A 7,047-nucleotide genomic window follows, 5' to 3' on the forward strand; every position below is an offset into this window, starting at 1 on the left:
GTTTACAGCAAAACAAGGACAACAAAACCAAGAGAGTTAAAAAACGAACCAACCGAGAGTCTTGTGGCTCCTAAGATGATCACACACTTGTTATTTCAGCCCAAGCTGTGCTGATCTAGAGTCTTACTTTACCATATACATGGTGTGAGTGAGAGTGTGTATACACATTCATGGCAATGGAAGGGGAGTTGTGTGCAGTGGGGTCAGAGGGAAGTGAAATTCCAGAAACGCAGATAGGAACCATTCAAATTAGAGCTATAATGTAGGCAGAATAAGCACAGGGACCCTCTAGAACAGCAGTAGGCTATGACATAAACCGTATTGGTAATGGTGAGTGAATTTACATCTGCAAACCATTGCCTCCATTCAGACCCAAATCATAGAATTGTAGAGTTGGAAGGGACCCCAAGAGTCATCTTGTCATCTTGTCCAACCCCTTGCAATGTAGGAATCTCAACTAAAGCATCCATGGCCATCTAACCTATGCTTAAAAATCGTACACAAGTGGCTCTCTCTATGTGTATGTAAGTGACCCAAAAGAACACCATAAAATACTTAGACTAGCCTTCCCTGTTCTTGGGTCCCCAGATACTGCTGGACTACTTTCCCCATCACCCCTGGGGATTAATATATTATTAATAACAATGATAATGTCGCCCCCGGGGATTGGATAGTAATGCAATATTGATGATGACAATGATAATAATAACTGCAGTCCAACAGCATGTTTGTTTGTTTTAATATTGTGCTTCTCCCAAGTAGTTCAGGGCAGTGTACATGCTCTCTTCCTCACTCCTTTTCTTCTGGCAACCTCCCTGTGAAGGCAACGACAGATTCAAGGTCAACTGGTGAGCTTCATGGCAGGGGATCTGGACCTCTTGCCACCCCAGTATGACACTCTAGCCTTGAGGTTGGGAAACTTCCTTTTCTTTTTGTTGCCCTGAGGCAACATGCCCTGGTGAGGAACCTTCCAGAAGCCATGTGCCAGTGATGGGCAGGGCCAGAGGCAGAAGCGAGCATAGCTATGGGGGTTATGTTCCACCCATACAAAACCAAGAGGATTCTACACACACACACACACACACACACACAGAGAGAGAGAGAGAGAGCACAACAGCTCAGGCTGTAGTGGCCCCAGGGGCTTCAGCAACCCCCCTCAAGGCCAGCGAGCCAACACTCACTACACATGAATTGCACTGAATGTCTTCAATACTTGTAATGTGCTGGGGCTCCGGCTGAAGCCCTGGAGACAACAGCACTGAGCTGTATGGACCAGTGGTCTGACGTGGTGTAAATCAGACTTTGCTTCTAACTGTATAACACAATTATGAACAGGAAAAACTGGAGCAGAATGGTACAGTATTTGCCTTGCATTCGTTCAAGCTCCACGGAGAGCTGGGAACGAACGTCAGTGAGCTCTATGCACCGTTGGTCTGATTTAGTGTAAGGCAGCTTCCTATGTACATGAGGACATAAGAACATTACTAAATATGGCCAATGGCCCATCTGGTCCAGCCTCCTGTTTTCACAGTGGCTGACCAGATGCTCCAATGGGAAACCCGCAAGCATGATGCAAGCACAAGAGCAACTCTCTCCTGCGGCTTCCAGCAACAGGTAATTCAGAAGCATTTCTCCCTCTGACTGTGGAAGAAGAGCAGAGCCATTGTGGCTGGTAGTTGCTTATCTCATATCTTACAGATTAAATGCCCTCCAGTGCATCCAAATAAAATAAAGCACCAGACACTTTGGGCAATTCCACTTTTCTGTTTTCTGCTTCCGAGGTTGTGAAACTAGATCTAACCACTACAACTCTTTTTTTGGATTCCTCATTATCATCTTGTTATTGACTTTTGCTCTCCTCCTACGTGGTATCTGTTGCCTTGCCTGTAATTATAGTATGAGAGTATCCTGGGGGAATGTATCTGGTGCCTGAGGCCTTGCTGCCAGAGACCCTTGTGGGAGTCAGTCTAGAGGATAGGGGAGAGAAGGAAAATGAACTAATTCCCTCTTACTATCATACAGTATATATTAAGGCTTAAACACATAACAGAATCTTTGGTGGAAGATTCAGGACACATAAAGTACTTAACATAGCACATAGTTAAACTATGGAACTCATTTCCACAGGAGGTAGTGATGGCCACCAACTCAGATGGCTTTAGAAGAAGATTGTGGAGGCAGTGCATAGCCATTATGGCTAGTAGCCTTCAATAGCCCTTTCTTCCATGAATTTGTCCAATCCACTTTTAAAGCCACCTTGGCTGGTGGCCACTATTGCCTCCAGTGGGAGTTCCAGGCCCATGTGTGAAAGTGTGGAATTATGCACCGTGGCAATCCTGTAAATAAAACCCAGATCTCTGCATCAAATTGTTACCTGTTTACTAGAAGTATGTAGGGTCTTCGTGGGATGAACAAAGCCTGCAGGGTTATTTATTTACCCTCCGGCTGCCTAATCCTTCCCAGTTAATTTGCGTTCTGACACAGAGCCGCCCAAATTGATACAAGCCATCTTGTTAGCTGCCACTACTTCTGTATTTATAAATAGGCAGCTGGAAAGCACTCTTGTAAAAAGCTTTTTTATTAAAAAAATTACTCTGGTAGCTTCAGCCAACGTTGTAGTATGAGTGGGTGAAGAGTGAATCACCTACAAGGCACAAGGTTGTAATTACAAGGTAAAGCTGAATGGAAATCAGCGTTTGCATAGCATTATAAGGGAATAAAAAGGAGGAAAACTACAAAACATTAAACCCATATATGCATGTGTATAAATAGCATGCATATACCAGGGACTGCCATCCCTGCCTCCAACACACATCAACCTTCATTCCTCCATACCTAGGCAACCCCTCCTCCTTGCATAACCCCTCACTCACTCACTGATCCTTTCGCTGCTCACCCCACCCTTCCCTACAGAGAGGGCTTTTCTGCAGCAAAGTTTAACATCACAGAGCAGTTTGACATACCGCTCTGTGAAGTACCCTCACATTAAACAGCTTGCCTGGGTCGCCCCCTGCCCCGTGCTGCTTGTTTGCCTCTCTGCCATCAAGCTGCAGTGGCCAGCTTCACGTTTGCAATAAATCAGAAGCAGCAATGTATTGCATCCATGTTTTAATCAACTGCTACTAAAAGTTTATGTACATTTAAAAACAAGAAGGGGATTCCCAAGACAAGTAACAAGAAGGGGATTCCCAAGACAAGTAACAAAATAAAGGAATGAAATTAGTAAATATGTCTTTAAGTATAAAGAGGGACGCGGGTGGCACTGTGGGTTAAACCACAGAGCCCAGGGCTTGCCGATCAGGTCAGTGGTTAGAATCCCCGTGACGGAGTGAGCTCCTGTTGCTCAGTCCCTGCTCCTGCCCACCTAGCAGTTCAAAAGCACGTCAAAGTGTAAGTAGATACCATATTTTTCGCTCTATAGGACACACTTTCCCCCCTCCAAAAATGAAGGGGAAATGTGTGTGCGTCCTGTGGGGCAAATACAGACTCCTTGGCTTCAGCGATAGCAACGCGAAGCCTCTGAAGTGCAGAGGGAGACCACCCCCCGCGCTCCGGAGGCTTCGCGTTGCTTTCGCTGAAGCCCCCGGACCGCAGTGCGAACTCCCGCTGCGCTCTGGGGGCTTCAGACAGCTATCCACAAGCCTTCAGAGCGCAGCAGGAGTTCCCACTGTGCTCCGAAGGCTTGAGGATAGCCACCTGAAGCCTGGAGAGTGAGAGGGGTCGGTGCACACCGATCCCTCTTGCTCTCCAGGCTTCGCTTCGCTGGAGAGGCGCTGCACAGTTTTCCCTCTCTGCGCAGCACCCCTTCAGTGAAGCAGGAGGAGAAATGGAAGGGGCTCCGTTTCTCCTGCCGCTTCGCTGAAGGGGCGCTGAGCAGAGAGGGGGAGAATTCCCCCCCCCCTGTTCTCCTGCTCCTATGGTCCGGTGCATCCTATAGAGCGAAAAATACAGTAAATAGGTACCCCTCCAGCAGGAAGGTAAACAGCATTTCCGTGCACTGCTCTGGTTTGCCAGAAGCGGCTTAATCATGCTGGCCACATGACCCGGAAGCTGTCTGCAAACAAACGCCGGCTCCCTCGGCCTATAGAGCGAGATGAGCGCACAACCCCAGAGTCGGTCACGACTGGACCTAATGGTCAGGGGTCCCTTTACCTTTATAAGCAAACAACAAAGTCACTATTAAGTAGTGGGTTGACAAAGCAGATGACACAGAGATTTCTCCAATTGGTTCTTTATAGTAAGCTAGAACTGAACTGAACAGCTCAGCTGGCCTGCTTTTATAGGCAGCTGGCTGTCAACATTGTAACAACAACACCCCAGGGTTTCCCGCCTAAATTAAGTGACGTGGACCTTAGTGAAAACTATATGCACAATACCCCTGGTGGCCAGGGTGAGAACTTCAATACATATCAGTCACAGTATGTAATTATATACCTGGGCGGTACAACTTTTCATGCCAAGTGAACCGCAAAAGTACTTTGACAAGGAACCTGTGGTCTGCACACTGCCTTGTTGCATGTGGGGGTGGGGAGAGGCCAAAGTTTGACAATCCCTATAGCCCTTGTGCTGCCTTCCCAAAGCTGACTAAGTGAGGCACTGGGCTTTGGGAAGGAGGTGTGAAGCTTTGACAGGATCCAAGTCCTTCCTCCTCCTTCCCAAAGCTGGGAAAGCGCTAACTAGGTTTTGGGAAGGAGACAGGAGAATTCCAGGAGCCAGTCACAGCCCTCATGCCGTAATCACAAAGCAGCGGGAGGGCTGAGGGTGTGGTTAGTTGTCAAGGGCCACCGAAAAAGGCTTTGAGAGCTGTTGAAACACCCTGTTATACACAAATATGTAATTTACTACTGGGTGAGTGTATAAAAGAGTGCTTGCTGGTGAAAATTGACTATTATTGGACCACAGTAATTTGAAATCACAATATTGATAGCACCTTCATTATACCGCTTTCAGTAAATGCTGAACACCCACTTGTCTTTTGACACTTGAGAGGTATATTTTTTCGACACAGCAGATTTTTGTAATTTTAAGTTGCTTTAAACAGTTTTTAATATTGTGTGATATCGTATTTTAATATTCATGTTGTTTTATTTGCTATAACCTGCCCTGGGACCTTAGGGTGAAGGGAAGATAACAACAACAACAACAACAGCAACAACAACAGGAGGCATCAGAGCATCCAATAGAACTCAGCAGGGTTTACAGTCTTGACATTCACCTGAAAGACGGGGAAAATACTAGAAAACTGAGGGGGAAAGGAGTCTTTAGCTGTCATTCATTTTCCATTGGTTGAAAAAATATGAAGAGTTTTAATGATGGAGAATTTGTCTTATCATCTGGAGAATAGTTTTGTTTACTTGCCTTGCGCTGTTTGAATCATTTCAGTTTATTGTATACAATGAACTTTTTTATCACATGGTGACCATGACTGGTCTTTCTTTCTTTCTCTCTCTCTTGCTACATTCATTGCATTATGTTTATGTATGATGTACAGTACCCTTTGGCTTTTTCTAAGGTGGTTATATAAACACCTGATTTATTTATTTATTTATTTATTTATTTATTTATTTATGGGATATCCATCATCACAGGGGAACAGTCAATTCAGGACCATCTTGAAGCTGGTGCAATGCATCTTTTGACAAGGCTGCTGACACCAATAGAACTTGCACATCCTGGTTTATTTCTGGGCAGAACTATCAGTTTTCTCACAATAAACTGACCCTATGGGGAAATCCAACTTTAAAAACTGGGGGAAATTGTGTTATGGAAAAAAAAATATTATCCTTAGATCAATTAGTAGATGAGAATGATTTTTAGTTTTACACGTTACCTTAATATAAAAGTATTGCTTAGCGGGAATAGCACAGTAGCAATGTTTACAATTGCAACACATGCTAACATAGTGGGACTGGCAGCTTTTATAGCATCCAAGAAGCTGGACATAGTCAAACACTTGAACCTTAGAGGCTAAAAAACCAGCTATTACTTTTTATAGATATTTGGTATCTTTTCATCAATTTTTTATCAAATGCTTGCAGATAGGATTGGCAATGCTACATTCTGTACAGTATTGATAGTTATGTCCTGTATTTCAGGTTTTTTCCTTTCTGACAAATTAGGGATCCTCTCCAAATGCATGTGTTTGAAAGGGCGTCTGAAACATCATGTATTGAAGCTGTGGATAACCAAGCACCAATTTAAATATTTATGTGTCTGTGTTCGAAACTTTAACTGTTTTAGGCACATTTTGCGACGGGTATTTCATTGGTGTGAGCAGTTTCTGACCTCTGAGCGCAGTACACTAGATTTCAGATTAAAACTGCAGTGGAAGGAAGGAGGACCTTGTTCTGCCTCCCCACTTCCATCTACTCTCTGAAGACTGTAGAAGAGACCCTCTTAAGAATATTAGGAGGGTGGGCAGGGGAAGGACTAGAGTAGACCATGTGAAAAATGAACATATTTTAGCTGCAGTTCATTCATTTTCAGCTTTGTACTTGCTATTAAAAAGTACGTCTAGACATTCCGCTGTTGCGCCCACAACCTAGCTTTAAGTGCCATTTAGCTCCTAGCTTTTATATCTCGGTTTCTATTCTAACACTGGTCTGTGTTGTGCGCGACCAATTCCAGAGAGGCCATCCTGTTAGGCTGCATTAAACTGTAATGCAGTTGGTCTATGGGGTCACGAAGAGTCGGACAAGACTAAACGACTAAACAACAACAAACTGTAATGGGTTGCTTTGAAGCCACTTCAGTGCCAGATGGAAAAAAATCGCCCCCCAACAGCCCCACCCTGTATTTTGCGAGAACAAAGGTGGCAACCCAGTTGCAGAAGACCGCCCCCCCCCCCTTCAAACCCTGTCAGGGTGGAGAACTCTGTCTCAGCTCCATTCCTTTAGCGCCCCTTAGTTGTACAGTGGAGAAGCCCCCCCCCCCCTTTTGAGCAACGATAATACCCACAATACACCTCACTCACTCAAGTCGCTCTCTAGCCCGCCATCCACCCTCTAAGACCTGATTGGCTCAGACGGGGGAGGAGTCGGAGAGAGG

At 45.1% G+C, this 7,047-nt stretch overlaps 1 long non-coding RNA gene across 1 annotated transcript; it reads right to left on the minus strand.

Annotated features, from left to right (window-relative positions):
• Positions 1-732: 732 nt before the first annotated feature.
• LOC310669759 lies at positions 733-7,042 on the minus strand. Its single transcript, XR_014507361.1, has 3 exons — positions 6,974-7,042; positions 1,885-1,967; positions 733-815 (listed from the first exon to the last, which is right to left on the minus strand). It is a non-coding gene; the product is annotated as an uncharacterized lncRNA (long non-coding RNA).
• Between the last annotated feature and the right edge of the window lie 5 nt (positions 7,043-7,047).

This window comes from Podarcis tiliguerta (genome assembly GCF_965153285.1).
Source record: "Podarcis tiliguerta genome assembly, chromosome: Z".
Classification (NCBI taxonomy): domain Eukaryota; kingdom Metazoa; phylum Chordata; class Lepidosauria; order Squamata; family Lacertidae; genus Podarcis; species Podarcis tiliguerta.